The 20960-nt window shown below is 35.7% G+C and overlaps 1 long non-coding RNA gene across 1 annotated transcript; it reads right to left on the reverse strand.

Annotated features, from left to right (window-relative positions):
- Positions 1-7809: 7809 nt before the first annotated feature.
- Positions 7810-8295, reverse strand: LOC142176712 (uncharacterized). The gene is made up of 2 exons (XR_012705455.1): positions 8167-8295; positions 7810-8089 (listed from the first exon to the last, which is right to left on the reverse strand). It is a non-coding gene; the product is annotated as an uncharacterized LOC142176712 (long non-coding RNA).
- Positions 8296-20960: the final 12665 nt, after the last annotated feature.

Here is a 20960-nt window from a genome sequence, read left to right on the forward strand (position 1 = left end):
AATGGATATCAAATGCGGAAATGGTCATGGGAGCTGGAACCGCAGAAATAGCTGTTTGAGCGCACCTGCGGTATCGCAGGTGCGGGTGTTTGATCGCATGTGCGGATTTGGGGTTTTAAGTGAAAACCACAGATGTGGTGCGCTTGACCCCAGAAGCGGTAGCGCAAAAGCGGAATTGGGCCGCAGGTGCGAAAACCCTGGGCCAGAAAGTATATAAATCCTCCTTCGCGATTTTCTGCCTTTCTTCACCATTTTTAAATCGATTTTGGAGCTTTTTGGTGGATTTTGGAGAAGGAATCAAAGGGAACTTCATTGAGGCAAGATTTTTAATCAAAAAACTCGTTCCTATGGTGTTATTTCATTGATTAGGCTTGAAATTTATGGAAATTTGTGGGTAAATATTGAAGAAACTAGGGCTTGAGATTGGAAACCTTTGAGTAAGGGTCTGACGGGTCATTTGTGGTCGGATTTTGGTACTTTTGATATGGATGAACTCGTGGGATGATAAGGCGTTTATTGATGTAATTTTTATCAAATTCCGAGACGTGGGCTCGGGGGTCGAGTTTAGGTTAATTTCAGGATTCGTGTTGTGATTTGATTACTTTCGAGTGGGCTTTGTTCCCTTAGCATATTTTAATGGTTATATACCGATTTTGGTTATATTTGGAGTATTCAGAGGCCGATTCGAGAGGCAAAGGCATCGTGGGATAGAGTTTGGACAGACTAGAGGTGAGTAATGATTGTAAATGTTGTCCTGAGGGTTTGAAACCCCAGATTTCACATCGTTGTGCTACTTTAAGGTGACACACGCTAGATGACGAGCGTAGGGTCGTGCACCATTGGGGATCGTGACTTAGTCCGTCCTGTATGACTGTTAACTGCATATTTGATTGAAAACTATTTGCTATCATCATGTTTTGGGCTGAATTCCATATTTGGGCCTCGTACCAACTGTTTTGGACCATTAGAGGATTTTTACTACTACTCCTTACTGTTTTGACTTCTAGTTGTACTCAGTCATGCCATATTCTACTATTTTCACAACTCAACCATCTTTACTTGTTTTTGATATTTTCAGTGATATTTTGGGCTGAGCATCATGTTTTACTGTTGTCCGAGTGGCTTATGAGATTCTGACTGAGTAAGGCCGAAGGCCTATGTTGTGAGGATAATCTTGGATTGTGCTGCATGCTGCGAAAGTGATATACTGATTCATGATTATGAGGCCGATGGCCTGATTTGTTACGCCACGAGGTGGCTTGTTATAAGGCCGAGTACCTGTTTCATTATGTCACGAGATGGCTTAATCTTGCACTTGGGCCGTAAGGGGCCCCTCTCGGAGTCTGTACACCCCTAGTAAGTGTGAGTGCCCAGTGTGAAATGTGATATAGCCCGAAGGGCTGATGTTGCTCTATGTTATTGCCCGAGGGGCTGGTACGAGTGATTGTGAGATAGCTTGAGGGGCTGATTTTGTTGGTATTTTGCCCGAGGGGCTGATTTTATGTGTTTATCTTTTCTTATTGTTTTTCATTCACTCGTTTAACTGCTAAAAGTTGTTTTAAAGAGGTTTTATTGAACTAAGGTGTTTCTACGAGTTTTTAATGATTATTGCCTTGTTTTGGTTTTCACTGCCTCTTTGAAGTATTTTGCTGTGTTTTACGTATTTTCTTATCGCTCCGCTGCCTTTACTTTTATTACTCACTGAGTTGGCATACTCACATTACTTCCTGCACCTTATGTGTAGATTTAGGAGCTTCGTGTCCCGCTAGCGAGGGCTGATTGCTTCCAGCAAGCTATTCAGAGTTCACTAGGTTGCTGCTCGGCGTTCGCAGCATAGTGCTTCTCCCTCTTATCTTACTTTCCTTTGTATTAGTTCTACAATAGACTGTAGTCTCTTTCATACTCTTAGACAGATATTTAGATGCTCCTGACTGGTGACACCCGATGTTAGGCTGTGTTTGTTTCCGTATTTGTTATATTTTACTTTATTTTGGAATTTATCACTTATTAATGGCTTAATTATGAATTAAATAATTGTTAATTGGTATTGGGGGTTTGTGTCGGCTGGCCTTGTTTCACGATAGGAACCATCACAACCGAGTCTGGATTTAGGGTCGTGACAAATACTTACGTGAGTTCAGAATGTCCATGCATGGTAAGAACTCAAACTTTACATCAACGAATACCTCAGCGGTGTCAAATATTGTGCACACATTGCCAAAGGCGGACTGTTTAATCACGTGACTCTGAAGGGATGGATCTAAATCTATGCGCTAAATTAACATCAATATCTTAGAAATCAGTCATCAATTCGAATGGAATATCCTATCGTGCTATTACCATAACTACCACACGTGATGTCCCATTATTCCAACCTCAATCCATTTAGAGAATCATATACATGGATGTATACGAACAACATATAACCATGTATGATGCATATGAACAGAGAAATAAACTTGACGGGACGTATGCATGTATACAATATATGACTACGGCTATAACATGTAATCCAACAAATAAAATAGCCAATCATGTCCAAATAAGAAATCATGAGCCTAAACATGGTATCTAGCATGAATAAGGTTGCTCAAGTAGTAATACAAATAAATAAAGCATGTTAGAAGAAGAACATATTTTAAAATAAGGTATAAAGAAGCCTAAAATCTACTCAAAATATGCTATAACTTTGGTATCAGCATATATACGCATTCTCTCGCATCTGCGTCATCCCCAAGTGCGTAGCATGTATCTCATAATTCTATTTATAAGAAAATTCCTCAAGTTGAGATTAGCTAGGATACTTACCTTCTCTGAAGTATGCTCCAACCTTCTAAAATGATTTTCCTCTATTCTCGGCCTCCGAACGCTCAAAATCTAGCCAAAGAATACTCAAACAGGTCAAATAAAGCTATCTGAATTAATTTCAAATGATAAAACTTCAATATTTGATAAAATATCAAAAGTCAACAAAAAGTCAAATCTGGGTCCAAGTGGTTAAAGACTGAAGCAAAAGTCCAATTTTTTGATCCATAATCCCACGAGTCCTAATATATGAGTAGTTTTTAAATCCAAGTGTAAATCTGATATCACGACCTTTAGACTCGGCTATACTCCAGAAGAGATGGAGTCTTACTGATTTCTCGTTGTATATCAATCCTGTCTTCTTTGAGGGCTCGTCAAACTAATTACTAGCACCTGCAGGCATGAAGTGCAGTGCCCCAGCAATGAGACGTTAGTACAATGAGATGTACCAAGTATGTAAGGCAGAAAACAATACATATAAATAAATTCTGAAAAACTAAAAAGCATGAATGAATACAAAAATACTCTGCTGAATGATAAGAATAAGAGTGAGCTTACCACATACTGCAGACCGACTTACTAGATCGCCGTCAGTTGGACCACTTGGTCCTTCATTCTGATTGAACAACTTAACCTATCATAAGATTCTGAAATATGTCTATCAACCATTTCTCAGTGGTCTCTTATTGCATCGTCGTTGTAACTTTTTCTAAGAACATAATGTGGCTCTAACGCATAGCAAGGTAGACCACCCGTAAGGCACACTACAATATTACTATCTGGTGGCACGTATACGTGGCAAAGCAGACCGTCCGTGTGACTCAAAATATTCGACTCGGACTATGTGTACACATGGGTCCGTCCATAGTCAACCTTTATCTTACCTGTGCGTTTCATAGACCGTCCATAAGTTAACCTTCATTATGCCCCTATGAATTTATAGAACATCCATAGAGAACATACTTAGGTATAAATAACGTTACACCAGCATGAAACTGTCAATATCTTACAAGCTCGATACTCGTGTCTATAACGTATAACCTTTTCTAGTACTTTCAATTATAAATGTGGCGCGTAACACACCCATAAGTGAGACTCTACTAGGCATGGCTTTGTAGACTCTCTAGGACACGACCTGCTCTGATATCACTTTGTCACGCCCCAACCTTAGGAGGTGTGGCTGGCACTCGGTACAACACTGGCCCAAACAAACCACTCCGTAACTCATTCATTTATTTTGTAATTATCATGGGCCAACATGGCCACAACTCGTAATGTATAACTATAAGTGGGCAACATTGTATCAATAAACTATCGTTCTTAAAATATGAATACATATTGGGCCGTCAAGACCTCTGACATACTGTACAAAATGAACCTTTGTCTACAAAGCCTCTAAGATTATTTGACATCAAATGGAATAGGGTACTAGTCTACCCATAAGTCTGTAGAAAACTTCTGACACGATGACTCACAAACTCGGCTGTACTCCGAATGAGGTGGAGTCTTACCGATCCTTCGCTGAATGCCAATCTCGTCTACTATGAGGGCTCGTCAAATTGATTATCTACACCTGTAGGCATGAATGCAGCGTCCCCAATAAAAGGACGTCAGTACGAATAATATACTGAGTATGTAAGGCAGAACTGAAATATAACAATAAGTCAACATTAATTAACGACATGTTGGATCGATCAATGTAGCCTTGAAGCTTATAGCAGCATAGACAAGACTCGTCTCACTTCACTGGCACTTTACAACTTTAGTACAGGTTCCACAAGAGTCTCAACTTCCAATGGGATCAGTCTCAACGAGGGCAACATTAAATAGCAAACATAAATGACAAAGAGATAGAGGACACTTTTCTATTAATATGTTGGTGAATTAGGATACGAAAACAAAAATTTAGTAAAAGAACATTATAGTTACTAATCTGAACTATACACTACGTCTGAATCATAAATTTAAAATTCTTTTTTGGACTTGAATATCATGGTTTTTAGGTCATACATTTCCTTAGTTATAGCTTCTCAATGCTCTAATCCACACAATTATGATTTGTATTAATATTCATTTGTCTTTAAAAAATTTACCAATATTATAATGCACATGTAAATTTTTCCTCTTTATCAACCATGGATTTTCTATTATCTTGCAACAAGAAAATTCATATATCGAAATCACATCAATTGGCAAACCATAGAAATAAGAGAACCTGCCTGAGAACCAACTTCATTTTTAGAACTGAAATAACTCTATAAATAATGAAATACTCATAGTGTCATGCATATGTGTATGTATGTCATGTCGTGCATAGGTACATGTGTTCATAACATATATGCGTATATAACGCCGTTTGAATCATATTTCAGCCACTGTGGGCAACATCATCATCATATACCAGCTGATCAGGTGGTGGTGTGTATATAACGCCATAACTTTTTCCCATATCCCATATACATATATTTATATATATACGCGTATATAACGCCATCTGGTCATATTTCAGCCACTGTAGGCAACATCATCATCGTATACCAGCTGATCAGGTGGTGATGCGTATATAAGGCCGTAACCTTTTCCCATATCTCATATACATATATATATATATACGCATATATAACGCCTTAACCTTTTCCCATATCCCATATACATATATATGTATATATAACACCGTCTGAGTCATATTTCAGCCACTGTCTATACTAAGTTATGAACTCCGAAAATATGAACCCCAATGACTTTCAGGCAGCTATTATTCCAAATAAAATAGAACTCTACTTTTAAACCAACCCTCACTAACTCTTCATATAGAAAGGTAATCCCAAAAGGATAATATAGATAGCAATGCACCAAAAATGAGTTACCTACTTGAATTAGTGAGGTGTCTCGTATATAAAAAGTAAGAAAATATAATGGAAGATACAAAAAAAAAAATTAAGAACACTCGTTAAAACACATCTGTACTTACGATTGAAATAAAGCCAATGCTACTTCAAGATATTGAGTCGGAAAAGCAGCTTATTTGGAAATCTTAATAGTCCATTTGTGCAAATAGCACCTTTGCCTCCCCAAGAAGTGAACAAAATATTTCAGTCGAAGAATTTTCATTTGTAAAGTTTTATGTCACAAATAACTTTTTAAGAACGTACCACTTGAACTTTACGCTAATTTATTTAACTTTGTTCTTAAATTAGACTTTTATTGGAAGCCAATTTTCCCTAGAGTGAAAAAAGAAAAAATTTCACTACTAGACATCCGGGAAAAAGCGACCGCAAAAAGCGACCAGAGTTGGTCACTATTGGGCTAAAAAGCGACCAAAAGGGCCTGTAGCTATATTGATGGTCCCTTTTATTTAGGGACCAAAGTCTCTAAGCTAAATGGACCAATTTTTCCGGATATTGACTATAGAGACCAATTTTGGTCGCTTTATTAATTTAATAATATAAATTTGGCGACCAAAGTTGGTCTCTAAATATAAAATACGTTATTTATTTATTTATTATTAATCATTAAAAAGCGACCAACTTTGGTCTCTAATCCAAATATTATATTTTAAAATCTGGAAACTAGAGACCAATGTTGGTCGCTTTTTTATTCAATTATTTATTTATTTTATTAAACTAGCGACCAACTTTGGTCCCTAAATACATGAATTTAATTTATTTTTTAAATATTAGCGACCAACTTTGGTCGCTATATCACCAGAAATTTTATTTTTTTAATGAAATAGCGACCGAGTTTGGTCGTTTTTTGTAGAAATCTGGGTAAATAGCGACCAACGTTGGTCGCTATTCTCCAGAAAATTATTTTTTTTAACATGAAAAGCGACCAAATAGAGACCAACTTTGGTTGCTTTTCTGTGCATTATTTTGGCAGAAACTGCCTGTTTTGGCAGCTACACCAATTGCCAGTCATACCAAAACCCTAACAAGCAACAACAACAACAATTCAAACAACAATTCCAATAACAATACCAAACAACAACCCAACAACAACAACAACAACACAAAAACAACATTAAAAGCTACATTAAAACCAAGAAAGTGTAAATTTCAATAGAACTACCAAACTAAGTTAACTCTTATTACAACCCAATGGAAAACAAATTGTATTTGTCTAGTTCAAATTGTCTAAAATTCATTCATTGTTTGGTACATCATTATCATCACCGTCTGATGAAGTTTCATCATCATCACGGTATTGAGAAGGGTCTACTTGTCGATGACGGGAAGAATGATCACGGGGAGGACGGGAGAAACGACCACTTGGAGGACGGGACGAACGAGCACGGAGACGGGCAGCCTCTGGCGATGATGGCCGAGACCGGGGAATCGAAAAAGATCCAGCTAGGAGATTTTTGATCTGCTCTTGCATGCTCTGGCACTGAGCGACCACGCCAATATACTGAGCATCTCTAAGCTTTTCTCTTTCCTTGGACGCTTCTAGCTCGGATGTGAGCTTTGTCACAGTCTCCCGCATAGCGGAGAGGCTCTCCCCATCAAGTTGCTCGGCTTGCGAGGAAGTCCCTATTTGTTGCATTCTACACCTATAGCGATGGAATGTCTTAGTAGGAAGGCCATATACCTTCCCCCATTTTGGACCGCCTGCAGCCCGCGTCCATAGTCTTTCAACATCCTCGACCGGAAGTTGGAATGGCGCGCCCGACTCATTAGGTGGCTGGATGCGTATGAATTCCTCAGCTTCAACTCTGAAGCGATCCTATAAGAAAAAGTAAATTGAATTAGTATTTCAAAATTTATATAAAAGTAAATGAAAATACTTAATGAAAAGTGAAAACTTACATGTACAGTCGAGGCACGTCCCTCGACCCACCTTTATTGATCTGTCTCTTTCTTCTTCTTCTTCACAATATGAGTCTCCCTGAATAGCTCATCTTGGTTCATCGGACGACCCAACTTCTTTTCCTGAAAACTCATAAATTTTAATTAATAAATAGAATAGATATACTTTGAAAATTAAAATAAATTAAGCAATTACGTACCATTCTTCTTTTTATTGTCCCCTGGCTGACCGCACCTCCAGTGTGCAATGATCCTCCCTTCTCAGATGCGCGAGCTTTCTTTCCCTTTTCGCTCTTCTGTAAGAACTCTGCAGTAAGCCATTGCCTTTGCAAATCATCCCAAAACTCCTGAAGCAACCAGCCAGGCTTCTGGTTCAGCTGTCTAGCTATGGAGAAAGAATGCGACAACCGCTTGCGAGCTTTGAGATTAAAATTTGCAGCCACGTCCGCGCTATACTGGTGTTCCCATACACACTTGCTCTGTATTTCAAAAGTTAAATATTATATGGAAATATCATAAATATAAATAATTATACTGCTTAAAAGAACATTTATACCTTAAATTCATTGAAAATTGCCTCCTTCAGTGAGAATGGGAATTCACGCCAAGACGCATAAGGGGCATCATAAAGCTTTCTGGTTGCTTTGGTGATTATCCTCGTAGTAATATTACTCGGGAGGAACCTGCAATTTAATAAATAAATAAAATTAATATCTTAGTAAAAACTTTACAAAAAAATAAACATAAAAATAACAAATAACTCTTAGCCATCACCCTCAGGGACTATGATGATCCTGCCATACTGATCATAATGCACTTTCTCGTCAGAAGCAGTAGCAGCATCAGCATCATCGTCCGAAACATGTGTATCAGAGGCATGTGTGGAAGGAGTAGGGGGGTCAGAGCTACTATCCCGCAAGTGAAGGCCTCCAATAGGTGGAGTCGCTGATGACGATAGATGTGATCCCTGTGAATGCGACATAGCTGCACGGATCGCAAGTGGCTGTGATACTGACTGCTGTGACCCGACTGGCTATGACACTGATGGTTGTGATCCATGTGGCTGTGACATAGATCGATGAGATCCATGTGATGCTGCTGAGCGGGATCCATGTGGTAGTGAGGCAGGTGGACTATACGTCAGACGCACAGTCCAATGGCCCTGTGAAGAAACACTCGGGGTCTGCACGAAGGTGTAGGGCTGGTGATGCTGTGGCAGCTCAGTATAGCCATGGTGTAGAGGCTGTGGCATAGTGATAGGCAAATCAGAAGATGGTGGAAAAGATTGATGAGTAGTATCTTCTACCCTCCTCTTTTGCTTCCTAGCCTTTTCTCGACCCCGAGAACCACTACCTTCATTGTTACCTCGACCCTTGCCTGTCATCTGCATAATATAATACATATTTAGATTGAAACATATAAGGAAACTATCTATAAATGAGAGTTATCGAAGAAACCAACTTTTTAAAGCTCATCGACGTATTCTTCCTCGTCAGAGAATTCTTCTTCCTCACTAGTTTGAGCTTCATCAGTTGATTCTTCTTCCTCGTTTTCTATAATTCTTACTTCATTTATATCAACTTCTTCCAATATGTGTTCAGGATGTTCCAAATCATTTTCTAAAAGTTCGTCCACTATTTGGTGAACACTGGATATATCGTTTTGATATGCAAAATCCAACACATTCTCGACTTCGACCCTACCTACAGGCTTAGTTTTGATTACAACCCACCAATCGGACTTATTCCGCCGAAATGGATAAGGAGCATAATACACTTGCCTAACATTATGTGCAATTATGAAAGGATCATAGCGATCATACTCCCTCGTATGATTAACCTCAATTATGTTGTATTGATTGTGTACTCTCGTACCTCTTGTTGGATTTGGGTCAAACCACTTGCATCTAAAGAGAATAATTTTCTTAAATGGCCTACCTGAATATTCTAGTTCTACTATTTCTTTGAGCATACCATAATAATCAATATCTCCAACTTGGTTGCCATCACCACCTTGAACCCACACCCCACTGTTGTTGCTTTTTTTATTTTTAGAGCAACCCTCTGTATGAAACTTATAACCATTCACAACGTACTTGGAATATGTTGTGACCTCAACCCCAGGTCCCTAAGATATATCTTTCAAAAATTGATTTACACCATTATTTGGATCATTTACCTACATATTGTTAACAAAATTCATAAGTTAGCATAACTTCCAAACATTGTTTACCTACATAGTGTTAGAATATTTTAAGGATATACTTACAAATTGTTTGAACCACCTATGAAATGCCGTATATACAACATCTTGGCAAAATTGACCCACGAAGTGACTGTGACACATCAAATATTTTTAGTAGTTGCATTGTGATGTAATCACAGTAAATTTTATATTTTGATAACTATTAAATCAATACCTACTTGAGAAATGGTACTACTTCGGGACAATTTAGCAACACATGAAGTGTAGCTGACTTGAACTCCATAGCACTCAAATTTCTCTTTCTACCATCCTTAGAACATCGGCATGGTTGATTGAATATGGACATAGGCGGATATAATGGATCATTCGTAAGGTCGACCGTGTGCCTGTTGGGCCTATTCCTAGCACATGGCACGTTGCTCTCAAAATAATAAGAACAAAAATGAGCAGTTTCCTTTGCAAGATAAGCTTCGCATATAGATCCTTCAATTCTATTCCTCTACTTAACAAATTGTTTGCATTTGCCAATTGTCCTACATAATTTCAGGTTAGCCAAGAACATTCAAATAAAACAAAAAATTATATATGGACTATAATATTACCTCTCAAAGGGATACATCCATATGCATTGAACAGGCCCTCCAAGATTTTCCGCAAAATTTACAACTGCTTAAATTTGCATCATCTTTATAATATAACATGCAACCATCTTCACAACAATCAATTCTCATTGACGAAAGTCCTAACTTAGAAACTAATCTCTTTGCCTTATAGAAATCACCAGGTAATTCGATTTTCTCCTCAACTAGTTCACGCATAAGGTCAATGAAAGAATCCATGGCTGCTTGAGAAATATTCCAATCAAATTTGATACTTAGTAACTAACTGCAACAGACAACTCAGAGTGCGGACGTCCTTCACGTAGTGGACGACTAGCTTCCTCTAACTGTTCATAAAAATGTCTTGCTTCATCATTAGGAGTTTGTTCAACATTTTCGTTGGGCTCACCCCCAAAGTGCATTCCAAAAGCATTCGGAACCATATCATGAATTCTGGAATCACTATTTCTATTCTCCCTCGACCTACTACTTTCACCAGCAACCATGTTATGAAATATCCCATGGCTACCATCCATCTCTCCATGATTAGTCCACACAAAGTAATTTGCTATAAACCCCACCATATAAAGATGAACCTTAACTTTCTTCGATTTTCCAAATTTCATACAGTCGCACTTAACACAAGGGCACCTAATTACTCCTTCTTTTATGTATGGCGGAAGTGACATTGCATGTCTAATAAAGTCCTCAACCCCTTCTACAAAATCCTCCTGCAATCCCCGCCGATTAGGATAATTCCTATTGTACATCCAAGAACGATGTTCCATCTATTTAAATAAAGCAAGAACAAATTAAATTAGTTAATTCATAGCCTAATCTTTTTTGGGTTAACTAAAAGTCCAATTCATATCCTATTATTGTTGCTTCATAAAATGAAATTTAACCTCATATATAAATTAGTCTACCTAAATAGCTAATTTATTTGAACCCTAAAAGTATTAATAAGAACCCTAAAAATTGTAAATAATATATAACATGGAGAAATTGAACCCTAAAATGGAGAAATTGAATCCTAACATGGAGAAATTAAACCCTAACATGGAATTAACTTTGAACTAAACATAGTTGAACAAATAATATATAACTTTGAACCCTAATATATTGGAATTGAACCCTAAAATAATTGTTTTTCGGAAAAATAAAAGAAAGGAGAGAGAAACTAACCTTGGGAGTGGAGGTCGCCGGAATTTGCTGCTGCCGTCAGGGGTCGCCGGTGGCGGGGGCATCGCTGTTGCTGGAAGATGGAGGGGGGAAGGGGTTTTGAGTGTTAGAGGAGAAAGATTTTAATTTGGGGAATAATTTTGAAAGAATGGACCTGAAACCCGTTTTGGCTCCTGTTAAAAAAAATAGCGACCAAACTTGGTCGCTATTTTGGTAGCCAAATTATTTTTGACTGTTTGACCAAAATAGCGACCAACGTTGGTCGCCATTTTTGACCGTTTGACCAAAATGGCGACCAACTTCGGTCGCTATATTTGAAAATAAATAAATAAAATAATTATTTTCCTCTTTTATATATATATATATATATGTTTATATATGACAAAAGCGACCAACTTTGGTCGCCTTTTGGTCAAACGGTCAAAAATGGCGACCAACGTTGGTCGCTATTTTGGTCAAACAGTCTATACTTAGTGCATAGTATAGCGTAAGTATATATATATTATATATATATATAAGCTATATTCGATACGGTATTACCTAATACACTTATACTTAGTGCATAGTATAGCGTAAGTACATATATTATATATATATATATAAGCTATATTCGATACAGTATTACCTAATACACTTATACTTAGTGCAATAGTATAGCGTAAATACATATATTATATATATATATAAGCTGTATTCGATATAGTATTACCTAATACACTTATACTTAGTGCATAGTATAGCGTAAGTACATATATAGTACATATATTATATAGATATATAAGCTGTATTCAATACAGTATTACCTAATACACTTATACTTAGTGCATAGTATAGCATAAGTACATATATTATATATATAAGCTATATTCGATAGAGTATTACCTAATACACTTATACTTAGTGCATAGTATAACGTAAGTACATATATTATATTATATATATATAAGCTATATTCGATACAGTATTACCTAATACACTTATACTTAGTGCATAGTATAGCGTAAGTACATATATTATATATATATAAGCTATATTCGATACAGTATTACCTAATACACTTATACTTAGTGCATAGTATAGCGTAAGTACATATATTATATATATAAGCTATATTCGATACAGTATTACCTAATACACTTATACTTAGTGCATAGTATAGCGTAAGTACATATATTATATATATATATATATATATATATATATATATATAAGCTATATTCGATACAGTATTACCTAATACACTTATACTTAGTGCATAGTATAGCGTAAGTACATATATTATATATATAAGCTATATTCGATACAGTATTACCTAATACACTTATACTTAGTGCATAGTATATAGCGTAAGTATATATATATTATATATATAGACACACACGCCCGCTTCGTAGTACTATTCATCCCTTGTATTACAAAAGTGTTAACGACTTACATTTATATTATTTACATAGTAAATACAAAAGTGATTTTTAATTTTGACCATATAGAGACCAACTTTGGTCGCTAACTGTAAATGAATTTAATTTAGCGACCAAAGTTGGTCACTAACAGTACATGAATTTAATTTAGCGACCAAATTTGGTCACTAAATTTTAATCAGATTTATTTATATTTTATATAATATTTAAATTAATAATAAAAATTGTTAAACGTTAGAACTGGGTCCCACATTGGCGACCAACGTTGGTCTCTATTTCATTAAGCGACCAACTTTGGTCGCTAGCTTTTGAATTATATTTATTTATATTTTAATTGTTTTAAAAAATAAATATATATTTATTAAAATATTATAACTGGGTCCCATGTTAGCGACCAATGTTGGTCGCTATCAACTTATCCTTCAATTAGCGACCAACGTTGGTCGCAAGTTTTAAATTATATATATTTATATTTTATAAGTTTTATAAAATAATAATAAAATTATTAACAAATTTAATGTGGGTCCCACTTTAGCGACCAATATTGGTCGCTAATCTCAGTATATATTTGACCAAGCAAGTCTGACCAGTCCAGTCAACAATTTGACTAAATTTGCGGCCAAATAGAGACCAACTTTGGTCGCTAATATATTTCAAATATTTTTTTATTATTTTCGGCAGTTTGGCGACCAACTTTGATCGCTTTTCTTGACGGACCAAATTTGGTCGCTTTTTACAGGAATTCTAGTAGTGTTTCAACACAACCTGAGTAAGGGCGGGGCTTAATTCCGGAGTACGAACTTCTCTTTATGCCTCGTTATTAAAACATGCAATTACGAGATCATGCCAAATGAAGGAAGGGCTTAGCCTTAACATATCTGGAGTAGAAAAAATCCGTATGATATTCTTGAAAAAGGTTGCACCGTACTCCTTTAGAACCGCAACATTTTACGTTGCTACGATTCTAACAATTCTCGAAAAAAACATTGTGACTTCTCTCTTTGCTCATCTAGAAGTGGCTAATCAACTTTCGAAACTAGGATATCAATACGAAGTATTCTTCTATGATACCAGCAGATATCAAGCCATGTTCTATTTTAACCAATTTAAACCAAAAAAAATAAAAATAGAAATCGTTCGTGATTTCAACATCTGTAGGTATCAACATTTGCAAACACTAAAGTTCAATATTTTAAACTTCAAGAAAAAAAATACTAAAGTACTGATATGAAATATTATCTCATAGGAGTACAAGAAAATTTTCACACATAAATCTTGAACTATTTTTTTTTAATAAACATCATGTCCAAAGACAAACTTAACTAAAATTCATGTCCAGAGATAAGTGAACTCAATGTATTCAGTTGCCACCTATTGAAAATTGGCTAAGAGTCACTTCTCCAAGAATTGGCTTGCTGCCACGTGGGGTGGGGTGGGAAATTAATCTTATCCAATAATCAATTAATTAATTAGGTAATATCCTGCTATCCAGTAATTAATCAATTATCCGCATAATTAAGAATTATTTCAAATTACTTAAAATTCTACATTTAATATATGTTATACATTCTACTATCATGGTCATACGGTACCTTGTATGGTACTAGTCCATCGATATCAGGTATTTTAGCTCGAGCCGTATTTTATCCCAAAATGACTAATTTCGGCCAACCTCATTTTCTTCAACTCGTTTACCCTCTCACTTTCACGACTTTACTTATCACTTTTTATAAATATCACAAATACTTATAATCTCAAAAAAATAGTCTTGTCCTCATCTTAAAGTACTACTATTACAATATTAAAATAATAAATCGTGGTACCATATAAAATCAATACATATACTATTATTTAGTTAAAACATCCATGTAAAAATACATATGTTTTCTCAACTTTTAATTTTGATAATCTCGTATAAAGAGTACAAATTCTCGTACGCTTAATTCTTAAAATGGTAAAAAGATAACCTTCTTTTTTTTTGTAAGAAAATAATTTCTATCTTTACAATAAAGAAAATCTCATAAATTTTCTCATAATATATGTAAAATTTACCATATTCGAAAATAGTAATAATGGTAACTATCCAAAATTATACTTATAAAAGTTTTACTAAAATACTTTACTTAAAAGAAAATACCACACTTACATAATATCTAACGATATCAAGGTTGTAAACTTACAGGGTCTCATAATAATAACGACTTAAACCCTCTATAATCTCCTAATAGACATAATCCCTTCGAACTCATGTGGATTTACTATGACACATTCTAATGCTAAGGTACGGGATGTAACAAACATTCACCATTTATGCTTGTAGGATTGTAAATAATATTTAACTTGGAATAAGGTCTAACATCTTATACCAAAATATTATTATCTTCCTCGTGATTGTTGTTTTCCTTACACTAGAGCCTTCATATAGGGATATTACCAACTTATGGATATTTCTTCTACCCGATATTCACACTCCTCTGATTCAATCATATTTAATACATTCTAATAATGTTCAATATCTATAAATCCGGCTCCCTCTTGGCCTTCTAACTCAGGATCCTTATTGCCTTACTTATTGAGATTTCTATCTCGCACCTCCTTAAGAAAGTTTATTGTCACGACTCAATTTCTCCCTTCGTGAACTGTCGTGACGGTACCTAGTCTCTACGACTAGGTAAGCCTAATATTACAGAAATGAAATGAAACACAAAGATAACTGTAATTAATAAGCGGAAACGGTATCACTCGGCACATACAATAATCATCTTTCCCAAAACCTGGAATGTTGAAATGTCACAAGCTTCTAAGAGTTTCTAACTGCTCTATATATTTATGTCTGAAGAAATCAAGGGGGAAATTAACACAAGGGGGTAGAAGGGGACTCCGTTGTCACGCCCCAACCTGGGGAGGCGTGGCTGGCACTCGGTGCCGCACTGGCCCGAGCGAAACAATCTGCAACTCATTCATTCTTTTTATAACTATCATGGGCCAACATGGCCACAACTCGTAATGTACAATTGTACGTGGGCAAATGTTATATTAATGAACCATTATTCAAGAAATATTAATACAAATGGGCCATCAAGGCCTCTGCCATAGTGTACAAAATGAACTTCTGTATCTACAAAGCCTCTAAGATTATTTGACATAAAATGGGATAGGGTACCGGCTGACCCATAAGTGTGTAGTAAAATACAGACACGATGACTCACAGACTCGGCTGCACTCCGAATGAGGTGGAGTCTTACCAACCCTTCACTGAATGCCAATCTCGCTTACAATGAGGGCTCGTCAAACTAATTGTTTGTACCTGGGCATGAAACGCAGCGTCCCCAGACAAAAGGGACGTCAGTACGAAATAATGTACCGAGTATGTAAGGCAATATACTGAAAGGTGAAACTGAACTGATAATATAATAACTGCATGTAGCTGGAAGTTAAAAATAATCTGAAGATATGCTTACTTGCTGATACCGACTCAACTCACTCAATATAGTTAGTAAAATAGTTGTTCGGCCCTATAAGGCTCTGTGTGTGTGTATATATATATATATAACTGCTCTGCCATAGTAGGCTCGCTCATAAGCGCTCGGCCATACTAGGCTCTATATCTCGACCAACTGGGCTCGCTCATAAGTGCTCGGCCATAGTAGGCTTGGTATATAATTTACCATCTGATCAGAGGTTGCCCAATAGGAGCCTGCCCATCGAATATAGCTCGATGGTAATAAAAATACTATAATACTGTATATATAGACATAGACTCTCTGCTCTCCTGACTGAAAGAAAGAAATGCTCAATTGAATATGAAATACTGATAATGAGAATATTGTAACATACAAGGCAAGAAAAATATACATAACTTGTGAAATTAGAAACATATACGTAAATTCTGAGATATAAATTTTTCTTTATGACTCGTTATCAAACTTGCATAATAACGAGATCATACCAAAATAAAGGAAGAGCTTAGCCTTAACATACTTGGAAAAAGCAAGCACAAAATATATCCTGAAATCAATATTTTGCACCAGCTAAAACTTCCCACCAAAAATCCATATAGATCGCTACTGAAGCAATCTCCAAGAACTAATCATAAACCCGAGATGCTTGAGAAATTGAAGATGATGATCACTCAAGTCAAGTCTATGTTGGTATCCGAGCTTATTTCTGAGACGACTGGTAATGTCGAGGACATAGTTGATTTTGCCAATGATGTTTTCAACACGTTGAATTGGCTTGGTGCTGATTATGATTGTTTCTGTAGAGATGTGAAGGAATTGATTTCTAATAAATATGAATAGCAAATTGAAGAGAGGAAAGGCATGACTAAGTTAGTGCCTATATCACTACTGATTAGGCATCCAAAAAAATGTTGTTTCAATCTTTTCTCTTTCCTATTGTCATCCCCTAGCATTTGACAGCCTTACAATTTCTTGTTTAAGAGTCATCAAAGGGGTAAAGAGGGTGCTGCCACGTAGGAGTGTGGGAGTGTTAATCTTTATCTACTTAGGTAATTATGTAGTGTCTCGTTATCCGATAATTAACCAATTACCCGCATAATTAAGAATTGCCTTAGATTACTTAAAATTCTACTTATTTTTAATATATTTTATACACCATACTATTACGGTCATGTGGTACCCTGTAAAATAAATTCACACACTACTAACAATCATTATAAACATTTATACTATTGTTTATGTAAAATTTACACATAATGTCAAGTCATTAGTAATCAGTACACACTATTATCTCTTGTCACATACTAACACTGATAATCATAATTTAATCAATTTAAAAACTATTATCGCTACACTACATTCACATACTTGCTTTAAATCAAACAACGGCATAAAGTTACTGTCTTTAAGCAATAATACCAATTTCTCTCAAAAAAGATACTTTCATCTTTTGTTAAATGTACACACTTCAACACCCATATTCACATGATGTTTATCTTATTAATAATCATCAAATTATTAAAACAACGTTTTAATCCAGGGTACATATATTGTCATTATTATTGAATCTTTAACTTATTAAGCTTTCATATATTACTACATAAAAATTACATTATTAATTAAATATATACTCACAAATTCAAACAACCACATTTTGTTAGTTGGTAGTTCACTAACATTGTAATTAATATTCAATTTATACATGTTTGTCATATATATCACTTAAAATTAACCTCTCTGTCATAAAAAATACTTAACTCACGAATACTAATTAATCATACCATACATACATAATATATGATCTTAATTATCAATTGTAACGGCAATAGGAAATAGAGTCAAGAAGAACGTAAATACTTCAATATAGAAGTTACAACCTAACAGGGTCTCATAATAATAATGTCTTAAACCCTCTATAACATCCTAATAGACATAATCCCTTCGAACTCATGTGGATTTACTACGGTACATCCTAATGCTAAGGTACTGGATGTAACATCCCCCACTTTAGAAACATTCTTCTTCGAATGTTAACTCTTTGAGATTTTCAAAACTTTCGCTAGGATCTCCTCTATATACTAAAATAAAACACAACCTCTATCTGAAGTCTCGACTATTCACAAGCTTTTCTACTTGAATATCCTATATCTTCTTCACCTTTACCTCACATACCTTTCAATCTCGCATTGTATCTGTGTTTTTTTTTTTCATAGCCTCCCTTTCACATTCCACCTTAAAGGTCTATTGTGATACCTGCACCTCTGGTGCATACAAAATCTGGCGAAAACTTCATACTGACTCCTTATGACTCAGCTCTATGGCACGATCTGGAAACAAAATAAAAGAAATATTTCCTAAATGCCCTATAGCCTCTCAATTATAAATATGGCGTGCAACACACCCATAAGTGAGACTCTACTAGGCTCGGCTTTGTAGACTCCCTAGGACATGACCTGCTCTAATACCACTTTGTCACGCCCCAATCTCGGGAGGTGTGGTTGGCACTCAATGCCGCACTAGCCCGAGCGAACCACTCTGCAACTCATTCATTCTTTTTATAACTATCATGGGCCAACATGGCCACAACTCGTAATGTACAATTGTACGTGGGCAAATGTTATATCAATGAACTATCGTTCATAAAACATTAATACAAATGGGCCGTCAAGGCCTCTGACATACTGTATAAAATAAACTTCTGTTTGTACAAAGCCTCTAAGATTATTTGACATAAAATGGGACAGGGTACCGGCTGACCCATAAGTATGTAGTAAAACTCTGACATGATGACTTATAGACTCGGTTACACTCCGAATGAGGTGAAGTCTTATCGATCCTTCACTGAATGTCAATCTCGTTTACAATGAGGGCTCGTCAAACTGATTGTCTATACCTGCGGGCATGAAACGAAGCGTCCCCAAGCAAAAGAGACGTCAGTACGAAATAATGTACCGGGTATATAATGAAATATACTGAAAGCTAAAACTGAACTGATAATATAATAACTGCAAGTAGCTGGAAGTCAAAGATAATCTGAAGATATGCTTACCTGCTGATACCGACTCAACTCTCTCAATAGAGTAAGTAAAATAGTTGTCCGGCCCTATAGGGCTCGGTATATATATATATATATATATATATATATAACTGCTCTGCCATAGTAGGCTCGCTCATAAGCGCTCGACCATACTAGGCTATGTATCTCGACAAACTAGGCTCGCTCATAAGTGCTCGGCCACAGTAGGCTCGGTATATAACTTACCATCTGATCAGAGGTTGCCCAATAGGAGCCTGCCCATCGATTATAGCTCGATGGTAATGAAAATACTGTAATACTGTATATATAGATTTTCTGCTCTCTTGACTAGAAAAAAAGGAAATACTCAGTTGAATATGAAATCCTGATAATGAGAATATTGTAACTTACAAGGCTAGAAAAATATACGTAACTTACGAGACTAGAAAAATATAAGTAAATTCCGAGATATGACTTTTTCTTTATGACTTGTTATCAATTTTGCGTAACAGCGAGATCATGCCAAAATAAAGGAAGAGCTTAGCCTCAATATACCTAGAAAAAGCAAGCACATAATATATCCTGAAATCAATGTTTTGCACCAGCTAAAACATCCCACCAAAAACCCATACAGATCGCTACTGAAGCAATCTCCAAGAACTAATCATAAACCTGAGATGCTTGAGAAATCAAAGATGATGATCACTCAAGTCGAGTCTATGTTGGTGTCCGAGCTTACTTCTGAGACGACTGGTAATGTCGAGGACATAGTTGATTTTACCAATGATGTTTTCAACATGTTGAATTGGATCGGTGCTGATTATGATTGTTTCTATAGAGATGTGAAAAAGGAATTGATTTTTAATAAATATGAATTGCAAATTGAAGAGAGAAAAGGTATGACTATGTTAGCGCCTATATCACTACTGATTAGGCATCTAAAAAAATGTTGTTTCAATCTTTTCTCTTTCCTATTTTCATCTGCTACCCCTAGCATTTGACAGCCTTACAATTTCTTGTTTAAGAGTCATCAAAGGGGTAAAGAGAGTGCTGCCACGAAGGATTGCGGGAATGTTAATCTTTATCTACTTATTAGGTAATTAGGTAGTGTTTCGTTATCTGATATTAACCAATTACCCGCATAATTAAAAATTACCTTAAATTACTTAAAATTCTACTTATTTTTAATACATTTTATACCTCGTACTATTACGGTCATGTGGTACCATGTAAAATAAATTCACACACTATTAACAATCATTATAAACATTTATACTGTTGTTTATGTAAAATTTACACATAATGTCAAGTCATTTGTAATCAGTACACACTATTATATCTTGTCACATACTAACACTGATAATAATTATTTAATCAATTTAAAAACTATTATCACTACACTACATTTACAGACTTAATTTAAATCAAACAACGACATAAAGTTACTATCTTTAAGCAATAATACC

The sequence above is a fragment of the Nicotiana tabacum genome, chromosome 22 (assembly GCF_000715075.1).
Source record: "Nicotiana tabacum cultivar K326 chromosome 22, ASM71507v2, whole genome shotgun sequence".
In the NCBI taxonomy this organism is placed as follows: Eukaryota; Viridiplantae; Streptophyta; class Magnoliopsida; order Solanales; family Solanaceae; genus Nicotiana; species Nicotiana tabacum.